Source organism: Lontra canadensis, unplaced genomic scaffold (assembly GCF_010015895.1).
Source record: "Lontra canadensis isolate GAN:19392208 unplaced genomic scaffold, GSC_riverotter_1.0 scaffold32, whole genome shotgun sequence".
Taxonomy (NCBI): domain Eukaryota; kingdom Metazoa; phylum Chordata; class Mammalia; order Carnivora; family Mustelidae; genus Lontra; species Lontra canadensis.
The window spans coordinates 18,677,403-18,691,943 of record NW_022631026.1 but is presented as its reverse complement, the minus strand read 5'-3'; the positions used below and the strand labels follow the sequence as shown (position 1 = coordinate 18,691,943).

Genomic DNA, 14,541 nt, shown 5'->3' with positions numbered 1-14,541 from the left:
AAAGCTTTAAAAAAAAACATTCCCATGAAGAAAGCTCCAGGACAAGTGACTACTTTGGTGTATTCTGCCAACCATCTAAGAAAGTTATACCATATTACATAAACTCTTCTAGAAATATGTAAGAAGAACACACTTCCCAATTCATTTTATAAGCACTACTCGTAAATTTTAGCGTGACTCTGATATAAAAATCAGACAAAAGGAAAAAAACCTTAAGAAAAGTAAACTATAGACAACATCCTTTCATAAACAGACACAAAATATCTTTTTTTTTTAAGATTTTGTTTATTTATTTGACAGAGAGAGAGACAGTGAGAGTGGGAACACAAGCAGGGGGAGTGGGAGAGGGAGAAGCAGGCTTCCCAATGATCAGGGAGGCTGATGCAGGGCTCAATCCCAGGACCCCGGGAACATGACCCCAGCCTAAGGCAGACACCTAATGACTGAGCCACCCAGGCGCCCCAACAGACACAAAATATCTTAACCAAATATTATAAAAATGAATCCAGCAATATATAAAAAGGGATATATATCATGACCAAATAAAATTTAACCCAGGAATGCTATATTAATAATAGTTCAATATATGAAAAAAACCCATCAATGAAATTTACCCTAACAATGGACTAAAACATAAATGATCATCTTAACAGATGAAAAAAAAGTATTAGAAAAAGCCCAGTCATTCATGATTCAAAACTCTCAGAAAACTAGGAACAGAAGGAAATGTCCTCAGCCTAGGTAGGACATGAATCTACAACAAACCTACAGCTAATATACATAATCATGAAAAACTAAATTATTTCCCTCTAGGATCAGGAATAAGGCAAGAACATCTGCTCTCACCACTCTTATTCACTGTACTGTACTTGTACAATAATACAAGAAAAAATAAATAAAAGCCTAGAGATGAAAAAAAAAAAAAAAAACAGGATCAAAACGCTTTTTTCACAAATGACAGGATTGTCTATACAGAGAATCCAAAGAATCTACTACTAAAACTAATGAAAGAATTTAGCAAAATTGCAGAATACAAAGTCAACACACAAAATTCAACTATATTTCTATATGGCAGAAATGAATAATTACAAATGAACAAAACAGTAGAGATTATATTAACATCAAAAAAATAGAATAAATATAACAAAATAAATGGAAGATTTGTGTGCTCAGAAATACAAAACTCTGAGTGAAAAATCAAAGACTTCAATAAATGAAAAAATACTGTTTTCAAAGAATAGCTCCACCAATATTGTTAAAATAGCAATTTATAGATTTAAGTCCCAATTAAAATCCCAGCAGATTTTTTTTGTAAAAACTGATAAGCTGAGTCTAAAATTTACATGGAAATGCCAAGAACCTAGAATATTCAAAACAATTTTGGAAAAACAAAAAAGAGCAAAGTTAGAAAACTTACACTACCTGCTTTCAAGACTTTCTATAAAGCGATAGTTATCAAGACACTGTAATTCTGGCATAAAAATAAACATACAAACCAAGGGAACAGAAGAGACAATCCAGAAACATATCTACAAATTCACAGTCAACTGATGGTCAACAAAAGTACCAGGGTAATTCAATGCAAAAAGAATTGCCTTTGTAACAAATGCTGCTGGGACAACCGACAATCCATATGGGGAAGAAAAGGAGAAACTCAACTCATATCTCACATCTTATACAAAAATTAATAGACCTAAATATTTAAAAATGCAAACATATAAAACCTCTAGAGGAAAACACAGGAGAAAATTTGGGAACACTAGGTTAGCCCAGGGGTTATGGGTTATCAAACTTTTTCCGCAAAAGGCTATACAGTGAATATTTTATTTTTATTTTATTTTTTTAAAGATTTTATTTATTTATTTGACAGAGATCACAAGTAGGCAGAGAGGCAGGCAGAGAGAGAGGAGGAAGCAGGCTCCCCAAAGAGCAGAGAGCCCGAGGTGGGGCTCGATCCCAGGACCCTGGGATCATGACCTGAGCCGAAGGCAGAGGCTTTAATCCACTGAGCCACCCAGGTGCCCCTACAGTGAATATTTTAAATTTTATGGGCTATTCAGTCTCTATTATAAATATTCAACTCTGTCACTATAGTATGAAAGCAGCCATAGACAGTAGGTAAATAAATGGGCATGGTCCTGTTCCAGCAACACTTTATTTACAAAAACAAGCAGTGGGTTGAATCAGGTATAGTTTGCCAACCCAAGTTAGGTAAATAGTTCTCAGGTATGACACAAAAAGCACAAACCATAAAGGAAAAAACTGATATATCACAATAAAACAAATCTTTAAATTCTGCTCTTCAAAAGTGTAATGAAAGTATAAAGACAAGTCACAAACTTGGATTAATAAGTATCTTGGTTTATTAAGAGTTAAAAGTCTTCAAAACATCTTTCTTTAGGGCTGTATTATGAGAATTTTCTGTTTTATTTTAGTTCCCCTGATCTGGAATATTTACTGATATATTTCCATATATATTACATTTAAGCCCTCGTAAACTTTGTGGAGCATAGTCTAGCAGAGGCTGTTGTAATTTAAAATCAAGATACTCCGGGCACCTGGATGGCTCAGTGGGTTAAGCCTCTGCCTTTGGCTCAGGTCATGATCCCAGGGTCCTGGGATCGAGCCCCGTATCGGGCTCCCTGCTCAGCGGGAAATCTGCTTCTCCTTCTCCTATTCCCTCTACTTGTGTTCCCTCTCTTGCTGTCTCTCTCTCTGTCAAATAAATAGATAAAATCTTTAAAAAAAAAAAAAAAAAAAGAGTTGGGACGAAGAACGGGGGTGGAGGGCAGGCGCGCCTGGCTGGCTCAGTTGGAAGAGCATGTGACTTTTATTCTCAGCCAGGGTCGTGAGTGCAAGTTCCATGTTGGGTGTAGAGACTACTTAAATAAAAAAACTTAGAGAGATAGGGCTTATGTCCCAGCTCCTTAAATCTTGGTTGGCCTTGTAACTTGCTTTGACCAACAGGATGTAGCAAAAGTGACGTTTTCAAGCTCTAGAATCTAGAAGAATTGGCAGTTTCCCTTTTCTCTCCCTGAGAAGCTAGAAGCCACATAAGAGATCCAACTACCCTGAAACTATCATACCATGGAGAAGCCATGTGGAGACAGGTCAAAGTGCCAGACATGTGACAGAACCTTCTCAGACTGTCCAGCCCTGCTCAGCCACCAGCTGAGTGAGAGATCCTAGCTGAAAGTCACAGAGGACAGAAGAATCCCCTAGCCACGCACTGCCCAAATTCCTGATCCACAGAACTGTCAAAATAACAAATCAACGTTGTTTTAAGACACTAAGTTTGGGGGTAATTTGTTATATGGCAGTAGGCAACTGAACAGACACTATCTAGCTCATGGTATCAGCAGCATATAAACACTGAGTATCAGATTTAGGTCTATGTTTTCCAGGTTGTAAGTTTTTAATTTTTAATTAAGAAGAAAACATAAATTTTGTACCTGAATCATATGCATTCCTATAAAGAATAACGAACCAATCAGACTACAGTTTCAAATATAATTTTAGAAGATGTGCATCATTCAAATGATATTTTTTACAGATCGATTCTATACAGACAAAAAGCATATCATTAAATCAGAATTCAGTACAGGCATTTTCGTGTTGGGAAAACTGAGATGACATGGTCCTGACACTTTTGTTCTATGAAAACTTAATACAAGAAACCAGATGAATACATCATTAAGATATTCATTATACTATCTTCCCAGATTTGATATTTAAGTGAGTTTTTGATAGACACTCAGTAGCTGTCAGTTTGTGACTAAATCTTCCAGTAAGAACACACAGAATAAATACTCTATAAGACTAGTTAAAGTTAGAGACGTATACATTAAGAGCCAAAACAATCTACCTTCCCCCTAGAACTGGTCCCACTGAGATCACCAATTTCTTTAATGCTGCACCCCATGAAAATTCCTTGATCCCTGCCTTATTTAATCTTAAGCATCCTCCACACAAATAAGCATTCCCTTTTAGTCACTAAGTGCAGCCCACACTCAAGGAATGGGGAATTAGTTTCCACCTCCTTAAAGAAGGGAAGTATCTGCATAAATTACTTTGAATTCTTCTGTACAGGATAAATAAATAAGTGGGGGGCACTCATTTAATCAGTCACTTCTTTTAATCAGTATGGACTTAGGGATAATTATTCTATACTTTGGGTTATAATCCAATACTATGTTATTTATTTTGCTGTTCAAATTGTTCCTGCTAAGGCCACTGGAAACTCTTTCTGGCTGGTTCCTGTATCTTTTTGCCAAGCCCCTACATTTTGGGATTTTGAATATATTCTTACTTTCAGCACTACAAAATGTTCAAGGCATATGTTGCATATTCCTGCCCCACTCCTAGAATCAGCCATTTTCCAAGAAGCCTAATTCTTTTTATTGGAGAATGGTATTAGAGACCTAGATCTGGATCCTGGGTGTGCAGCAGGGTGCCACTGCTTTCAGGCCTTCTCAGTAGACAGAGCAAAGAAATATATGTATGTATACTATGCCATTTATACACACATATCTATAATCATTTCTCTACTTCTATTAAGCTAAACATGAGGGGTGCCTGCGTGGCTCAGTCAGTTAAGCATCTGCCTTCGGCTCAAGTCATGATCCCAGGGTCCAGGGTTTGAGACCCGTGTCGGGCTCCCTGCTCAGAGCAGAGTCTGCTTCTCCCTCCCCTTCTGTCCCCCTCCCCTGCTTGTGGAATCTCTCTCAAACAGATAAATAAAATCTTAAAAAAAAAAAAGATTTATTTGACAGAGAGAGAGAGTGCGCAAAGCAGGGGCTGGGGGCAGCAGGCAGAGGGAGAAGGAGAAGCAGGCTTGCCGAGCAGGGAGCCTGATGCGGGACTCAATCCCAAGACCCTGGGATCATGACCTGTGCCAAAGGCAGATGCTTAACAAATGAGCCATCCAGGCACCCCAATAAAATCTTAAAAAAAAAAAAAAAGCTAAACAAGAATTCGTATTGATGTCTCTAACTCTAATCCAATACCACATGGTTATCTGTAATCTTACCCTCCAAAAGTGAGAAACCTGGCTCCCACAGTTTACCAACCATTCATTTATTTGTTTGTTTGATACCAGTATACACATACAATGGTTTCAGAATTGTTAGCCCACACTCTCCCGAATTTTTTTCTTACTTTTTTGTCATTCCTTCTGAAAGTCTTATTAGAAGAATCTTCATTTTAGATAAATGTGTTCCTAAGGTCTTTCACCTAAATCATCTCTTCCCTCTTTACACATTCTACACAGGTGATCTTTCAAATCCGTGACTTTAGTTACCTTCCAAATCAACATCTCTGGCCCAGATCCCTCTCCTAAACTTCAAATCCACTTATCCATCTTCTGGATTGGCACCTCAAACTGAACTTATCATCCTTCCCTAATCTTCTCTGGAGTTCCCCTACTGAATGGCATCACCATCCCATACCTATTCACAAGCCAAAAATCTAAGATCAGATCTGTCGTCTTCCCTCTACATCTACCCAATATCAATAAAAGCCTAATCTTTCTCAAATCCACCTACTACTCACCATGCCATGATCCTACCATAGGCAGCCCAGTATCACCTCTGACCCAGAAATATTTGTTAGAACAAACAAGTAAGACAATGCTCTGAATGATCTTACTACCTTCAATTTTACTGGGCTCTAATCTGATATTCTCCCCACTACAGCCTGAGTCATCTTCCTAAAAACAAACCAAATCACATCACTTTTTCATGACTAAAATCTTTTAATAATTCCCCATTCCTCCCAAGATAATGCCCAACTGCCTCAACATGGTTTTCAAGGTTCTGCGTGATACTGTCCCTCATTACCTCTCTGGTGTCATCTGTTCCTTTCTCCTACTTTATAATCTTGATGCAATCCACCAATCCGAAATCTTTTCAACTTCTCTCTCCTGTCTTCTTGTCTCAACACAGACATTTCTTCTTCAGAAAGCCAGCTCCTGCTCTGTCTATGCTCGTGTTCCACCCTGCAGCCTACCCCCTGTGGATCCATTGTACTACACTGTACCTACCTGGTTCTTGTATCACTCGCTAGACTCTAAGCTCCATCAGGGCAAAATTCACATGACCTTGTTGTGTCTACTGTATCCTCAGAGCCTAGCTCTCTGCCTAGTACAGAGTAGGAACACAATAAATGATTAAAATAAATACTTGAGTTTCTGTTTTTGCTATTTCTGTGCCTTAGCTTTAATGACTCTTTCACAAGTAATCTGAATTAAATATCTTCTGTACGGTACACAGTTTAATATTAACTCTGTTAAATCAAGTTTACTAATTATATTATTGATACTTTTTTTCAAAAAAGATACAAAGCCAGTATTATTTCTGAAATCTGTCTGGAAATCTCTATTTGCCTTTATATGTAAATGACAGTATGGTAAATTATGAAACTCTGGGTTCATACCCTTTTCCCTCACAGTCTAAATAGTGCAGTAGTTACCAAACTCCAAAACCAAGAACCAATACTATTTGGTGATGAAATTTTCACTATTCCCCAACTCAGCAAAATCAATAAAAGTGAGTGTTGCTCACATTAAAACAAAAATTATTCCATTGTTTGCTTTATATTTTATGTCCTTATTTAGTCAAAAAAATGTTTGATAATTTATGTTAATCACTCAAGTTTTCTATGAGCATTTTATTGGCCCATAAATCCAAAGGTCTAGAATTCTCTGATTTGGCATTTTCGTTAAATATAAGACTAGATTCCAATCTGGTTATCTTTTCCTTGAAAATTATTTTGTTTTCCTTCCAGAATACTTGTGGAATTCTCTCTCATCCTTGAACATCAGAAACATGACTAGCATAATCACTCTTCTTTGCCATTTGGTGAGTTCTTTCAAAATACAAGTCATCAGTTTAGCAATATTTTCAACACATACTCTTGAGTATTTCTTGATTATTTATACATCATCTCTGTCTCTTCCTTCTGGAACACTCAATTTCTGTATACCATATCTTTTGGATCTATCTACTATGCCTATTATTCTTTTATGTCATGATCCACTCTGGAACATTATTTGAACTAATGTTCTAATTGACTAATAGGATTTTCTGGTTATGCGATTACTTTTCACTATTATTACTTATTTTAGTTCAAAATTAATGATTTTGTCTTCCAAAAACTTTTTCCTGTTTTCTGAATGCCCGTTGTTCATGACAATCCCTTCTTAAATTTCGCTGAGTCTAAGAATTCGGATTTTTAACATCTGGCACAGAGCCCTAACTACATTGCAGAGAGTTATCTGCTATGAAAATTCAAATTATTCCTTCTTATGAACTGCTGAGTTTTGTCTCCTATGTTTTTCTGTTTGTTCATACCTACAAGGATGGCCACATATTTTCAGAATCAAGGTAAGAAAAGCTCTCTTAAGAATTACTTAGATCAGTGTTAAAATCTTTTTCAAAAAATCTTCCCTTAAGGTCAAGTCTGGAAACCCAAAACCAGCTGGGGCCACAATCTCTGACTGCTAAGGCTGGCCTCAGTAATAGCCTCAATGCAGTTAGTGGACTGGCCCTCTGTGTTCATCCAGATGAGGTTCAGATGCACATAAACAAATACCCGTGGCTGATAGAACAGAGGTTTATTTTTCTCTTACATAAGACATCTGGAGGTAGGAACATCACGATACACTGACAGCTCAGTAGTCACCACCGATTCCCTCCTGTTCTATCTTTTTGCTCTGCCTTACCCCATGGCATCTACGCTCAAAGTCATCTAATGGTCAAAAAATGATCATGGGGGCTGCCTGGGTGGCTCAGTGGGTTAAGCCTCTGCTTTCAGCTCAGGTCATGATCTCAAGGTCCTGGGATCAAGTCCCGCATCGGGCTCTCTGCTGGCCAGGGAGCCTGCTTCCTCCTCCCTCTCTCTTTCTCTCTCTGCTTGCCTCTCTGCCTACTTGTGGTCTCTCTCTGTCAAATAAATACAAATCTTAAAAAAAAAAAAAAAAATGATCATGGCACCTCCAGAAATCACATCCATGTCCCAGGCAGAAGAAAGAAGGAAGTGGCAAGAGCTCCTTCTGAGGCTTCCCAGATGACACCATCTCTTTTAAAGACCTTTGCTAGAAGCACTACCCTAAGACTTGTTTACAGCTGCTGGGAAATATTTTATAGTTAGGCTTAATAATGTGTACATACTATAGTAGTAATGTTACTAAAAATGAAAGGGAGGACAGATACTAGGTTGGCAACCAGCACTCAATCCCAGCGTTTTTCTCTCTCTCCTGAACAAGATTCTAGTTTGCCAACATCTCTCTCTCTCCCTTTTTAAGATTTTATTTATTATTTATTTGACTGAGAGAGAGAGTGAGAGAAAGAGAAAGCATGAGCAGTGGGTAGGGGGGAGTAGACTCCCTATTCAGCAGGGACCCCAATGCAGGACTCGATTCCAGGACCCTAGGATCATGACCTGAGCTGAAGGCAGACACTGAACAGACTCGAGCCACTCAGATGCCCCTACCAACATCCTTCTAGATATGAAGTCAAACAACAGATGTTACATGTATTTCACCAGGGCAGGATACTTAACTCTTCCTGTAATCAAAACATAATACCCCAATTAATATATTTTAAGGTTGCCCAAATTTCCCCAAAAGTCATATCAAAATTTGATTATCTAAAATGTGCTTCTTGGGGGCACCTGAGTGGCTCAGAAAGTTAAGCATCTGACTCTTGATCCCAGCTCAGGTCTTGATCTCACAGTCATAAATTCAAACACCACAATGGGCTCTACATCCAGCATGGAGCCTACTTAAAAATAATAATAATAATAAAATAAAATGTACTTTTTTGGCCAGAACTACTCCAAAATGGGATTTTGGAACTAAATGCAATTGATCCTACAATGACTCTTAATTGAACATCTTCAATTCAATTTTCAAGTTAAAGACACAAACAGACCTTGAAAGACTTGTGGTATCAAGTAGCTGAGGAGAGAGAACATAAAAATAAATGAACAAAAAAGGAAAGATATATAAATCTTTCCAGACAAAGAAAAGAAAAAAGTAAGTGCCACAGAAATGTGGAGCTGGGAGAAAAGTTCAAGGGTGGAATGGGAGAAGGTCAAAGGAGAGAATGAGAGAACACCCCTGACAATGGTTGTTAAGAAACAGGTCAGAAACTAGTAGAAAAGAGAAGCTAGAGAAGAAAAAAGGACTAACAGAAGAACGTCCCTCCTCCAACCCTGCACCCACCTCTATTCCCTGCTCCCACAGACCTTGTTCCTCTACAAAACCTACGTCTGCAGAATCTATTTTCACAGCCTCTACCACCTTACCTCCCATGCATTCTTTTCTTTTAAGATTTTGTGTATTTGAGATAAAGATGGGGGTTGGGGGGCAGAGGAAGAGGGACAAGAAGACCCCCCTCTGAGCACTGGGGGAGAGGGGCCCACGTGGCACGGACACTGGGCTTGATCCCAGGACCCCGAGATAATGTCCTGAGCAGAAGGCAAACAATTAACACACTGAGATACCCAAGCGTCCCCAACGTACATTCTTGAACTCACTGCAATCTGGTTTTAGCCCCATCACTCCACAGAAGTTGCTCCCCACCTTCCCTGAACTGCCACATCACCACTCAGCCTTCATTTACCCTCTGGTAATCTGACATTGTTGACCACTCCCTTACTTCTCTGGTTTCCAAGACGTTACTCTTCCTGTACCTCTTACTCTTCCAACCCTCCCCTGCGTGTGCTGGCTCTTCTTCATCCACAGACCTCTCAAATGGAAGCACTCTTTCTGTCTCAAAGTCTGCATTGCTCCTGAGCAAACTCACCTACGAGCATGAGAACCCACACCACTATCACCAATACAGGACTTCCAAAACTCACTTAAGCTTGAACATTGGAGTTCTGAATCCACATATCCACTAGTCTAAGAGACAACACTTCACCCAGTTGTCTCACAGGCACCTACATCTCAACATGTCCAAGTGAGAGAACACTACCCCCAAAAAACTGCTTTTACTCCTGAATTTGCTAGTTTGGCTTCTGGCAATATTACTTCTCCACTTAACCAATTAAGAAACCTAGGAATTTTCAAGATTCCTTCTTCTCTCTCATTCCCACAGCCAAGTGGTCTTATTAACTCTGTATTTTTAACAACATCTCTTATATTTGTTTCCTCAGCTCTATCTCTACTGCTACTATCTTAGTTCAGGATCTCATTGTATCACTGGATCACCAGCAAGAGCCAGTTCTCTCTGCTACCAATCATGCGCTGTTCTAATCCATTCTCCCCTGGCACCAAATATTGTTACATTTCAACAACCATATGTCTCATTCCTCAGATCTCTAACTGACTCTTCCCAATAAATGCCCACTCTTGTTTTATAATCACTTGCTTTTGTTAAAAATATAATAAATTCCTTATTTAATATTATTAACTAAACTTATTTTAGAACTCTGTTCTTGTGACTTTTTACTTGACTCTGAGCTCTTCTGTTTGTGGATTCTCTTGCACGGTATTGGCTTTCCTGAAACATCTGGGGATTCTTATCCTTGTATTTGGGATTCTGTTACATTCTGCTGGCTTCTGCTGGTACTGCTTATTCAGGAAGCAATACTCTTTTCATACTGCTTTCAGGAGGAACAGAGGAAGAGCAGACAGGATGTCTCAGGGCCTGGTCTTCCACATGTGAGTACAGCCAGTTACCCATGGTGCTTCAGCATCTCATAGACCCAGGCTCCTCCGTATAGTTCTTGCATGGAAACAGACCTCTCACTTGGTCCAAATTGGTGTTAGAATATACACAGGTTGGAGGTGCTTATGTTACAGTAACCACCTTACTGACCACTCTAGTACCCTTCACGCTCCCAGTTTCCCCCACCTCTGGATATGAGTGTTACCCACTGGATCTCCTATTTTCAGAAATTCTTCACAGTTTCTGATTTACAAAGATTTCCCCTTCTTATTTTTATAGTTGACTACATATACATTTTTCTGTTATTTTTATAGATTTGATGAAGGAAAGCAAACAGGTATAAGTGTTTAAGTCTGCCCTCTTGAAACTGTCACCCAAAAAAAAAAAAAAAAAAAAAGCTGTCACATCATAAGTCTATCCCTTTCCTATCTTAAAACCCTTTATGGGCTCCCAACTTCTACAGACAGACTCTAAATGCCTTAGTATCACATTTGAAGTCCTCCACAGTATGGCGGATGACTCCAAACATCTTCCCATTCCCCATGCAATACCCCTCACGCGGTTTGGCCAGCCATACCTAACTACTCAGAGTTGGCCATACACAACATGCTTTGTTTTCATGCCTGAAGGCCTTCATACCTTAGTATTTCTCATTTCTTTGGTCATTAACGCTTCCTCCTCCAGCCTCTTTTTAGTTGTCTAGGCATCCTTTAAAACCCAGCTTCAAAAGGGTAGGAAGAAATGCCTATCAAGGTATTAGGAGTGGTTGTTTTCCTAAGTTTTGCTTATCTATATTTCCTAGTTTTTTGTTCACATTAAGAATCTACTACTTTGGAGGCACCTGGGCAGTTCAGTCAGTTAAGCATCCCACGCTTGGTTTTGGGCCAGGTGGTGACCTTAGGTCATGGGACTGAGCTCTGTGCGGAGCTCGGCACTCAGCATAGAGTCAGCTTCAGATTCTCTCTCCCTTTTCCTCCTGCTCTCTTTCTTTCTCTCAAGTAAATAAAGTCTTTAAAAAGGAAAAAAAGAAAAAAGAATCTACTACTTTTTTTGAGGTTTGAGAAAGTACGTTTTTTTCATTTTAGAAGTCTGGTCAGGGGTACCCTGCTCTGTAAACCTTTACTTGACTAGCCAAAAAAGTTTTACTTCCTCTTTGTGCCACCACATTGCCGTGTTACACCCCTTTTTTTGTCCTACTGTATTAAATGTTTTTCTTCCTTTAACCTACCAACCTATAATCTCCTTGAGGACAGAGTTCTATGTCTTCTTGATCTTCCTAGAGCCCAAAAGAACCTGAAATTCTGCACATGTGTCATAAATGTTTGCTGGATAAATGAATAAACAACAAAACTGGGAGAATTAGCAATGGGCAGTTTCACAATCATACGAACTTATCTTGGAAAGTCATTTAACTTTGCCTCCAAGAAAAAAGAAAAGGGAAAGTATATACAGACGTTTAGAGGTAGTGAGGAAAATGTACTAATTATGCAGTGGTTTTAAATTGGAAAAGATTTTAAGAGATTAGCATATGCAAGCCCTCAGGTTACAGATTAAAAGAACTGCATCCCAGAGAGGGAGGTAAAATGATCTGCTCAAGCTCAGAACCTGGAACAGAACATGGATTCGAACCCCTATTTTCTTATTCCCATTACAAAGCTCATTCACCTTTACTGACTTATCCTACTACAGTTGGTGTCATACGAGGCTTGGAAGGGTAATACCACCTTAGCAGCTGAACACTGCTTGAAAATGAAAGTTTTCTCAACGTGTACCATCACCTAATTTTAGTCTATCAACATTTGGCCACAGTTTGCCTTCGAATGAGACTTCTCTTGGAGGCAGCTACTTGTGCTCAAACTGGGGAAGGAAAGGTTAAAAAGCATTCATTTGGGCCATAGATCTGATTTTACCAGGTGACCAAATACCAAACACAGATACAAGATTTGCTTTCTGTGGATCTATTCTGTTTTTATCAGACATCCTAAAAAGCAAACAAGCGAACAAACACAAAAAATCATCTCTTAACATTGAAAGTAAGATCAATTTCCCACACCTGTACAGTTGTGGGCTTACAAGGAAAGAAAGGGGGTTTTGTTAGTTTGCCTGTGGTAATGGGCTGTTCCCTTCCCCCATCCTAGAAACAAAAAGTTAGCATAGCTGTCAACTGAGCAGTTCATCATGGCTATTGTACAACACTAAAGAAGCTTTTATCTAAAATATTCATGAGTACATTTCCTTTACCTTACATTTCAACCTCAAGACATTTCTCAGTCCCTCCTCTCCTTACCAGCACAGAAGAGGTCTGCAGAGGTCCTACACATCCAAGTCCGAACACATGTGCACTCTGGACTTTGCCATTTTAAAGGAAGTACTAAACAAAGTAAAAGAAAAATGCAAACTAACTTAGCTTGAGACAGACAGACGGCAATGCCCTGACTGTTATTATATTTAATCTGCATAGGCATGATAAACTAGGGGGAAATAACCATACAGAAGCAAAAGCTAGATTAAGAATATTGGGCCTCAGTAGGAACAAAAAAATCAATAAGCCCCCTGAGAGAACAAAAGCCAAATCTGAAACACAGACCCAGGGCCATACCACTACAAAAGTTAAGTATAAGAAACAGATGTGTCTTTATTTCCCAAAATAAATACGCCTGATTACCCAGAAATTCCATAGTGTTAGTCACAATAAAAATTCACTCACTAAAATGTCATAACATAAGTAAATGGCAAAGTGAATGTAATTATTAAAACAGGGATTCATCTCTAACTTTTAATGGTAAACAAACTCATCTTTTTTTGTTTTGTTGTTTAAATCAAAACTGTATTGAAAACATTCTAACACTTCTTCAAATATTCTGCTGACCATTAAAAATGGCACAAAAAATGTGGCACCAGAAAAACAAGCTATTATTAATTCTAAAAGTGGAAATCTTTGGTTGCAACTCTCATGTCCGAGAAATATTGGTTGAGAATTTCTTAGTTCATGGGGGATGTTACACTGATAACTTAAATAATCTGAGAAATTTAATTTTTAAAAATCTGCAATATGCTATAACTAAAAAATATGTGTATTTTACCAGTAGCTAAATTATCTAAGAGCTTAAGTTATGTCATTATGCTAAATACGGCTGATTTTGTCATAAAATTAGCAGTTTTTACAGCATAACCATCAGAAAAAAATATCAGGTGGATAAATGAGGACAATACTAAAAAGAATACACAAATGTTACACTGATCTCTCAGGTATCCTCCCAGAGAAAAAAATGGTAGAAAGGAAGTGGTTTGGACACTTCCAGGCAGAAAAGCTGTCCATAAACCTTGGCCCTACAAAATGCTAACTAACCACTCAATATCCACCACGATCAGCCTGTGGTGGCTGGCCTCAGTGCTCAGCCTCAGGCTGCCCTGTTAAATATTTTTTTCAATGACTTGCTCCAATAATTCAAAAATTTATTCATTGGATCTCTTAAAAACATAACACTGAGTAGGCTAGACAATGCAATAAATGAAAATTTAAAATGGTAATAAATTATCTAAAGGATAGACCACTGGGTTAAAAACAAAGGAGAACTAAATTAAAGGTGATATACTTACTATTAATTTTTTTAAATGTTCTTTGTAAACATTTAATAGATGAAAAAATATATAAAAAATATGTAGCCAATAAAGAATACTATAGAGCAAAAATTTATGTTGTAAATCACTAGAATAAAGCATATGAAAGTTCTTTCCCAAGGTGCCTGGGTGTCTCAGTCCATTAAGTGTCTACCTTTGGCTCAGATCATGATCTCGGAGGCCTTGAGATCAAGCCCCCTGCAGGCTCCCTGCTCAGTGGGGAGTCCGCTTCTTCCTCTGCCCCTCC

General features: G+C 38.4%; 1 long non-coding RNA gene across 1 annotated transcript in view; it reads right to left on the bottom strand.

Moving 5' to 3' along the window:
- The window catches only part of LOC116873229, a 63,721-nt gene extending 50,622 nt beyond the window's left edge, over window positions 1-13,099 (bottom strand). The window contains exon 1 of the long non-coding RNA XR_004383762.1: window positions 12,961-13,099. This is a non-coding gene — a long non-coding RNA (uncharacterized LOC116873229). The remainder of the gene's footprint in view (window positions 1-12,960) is intronic.
- Window positions 13,100-14,541: the final 1,442 nt, after the last annotated feature.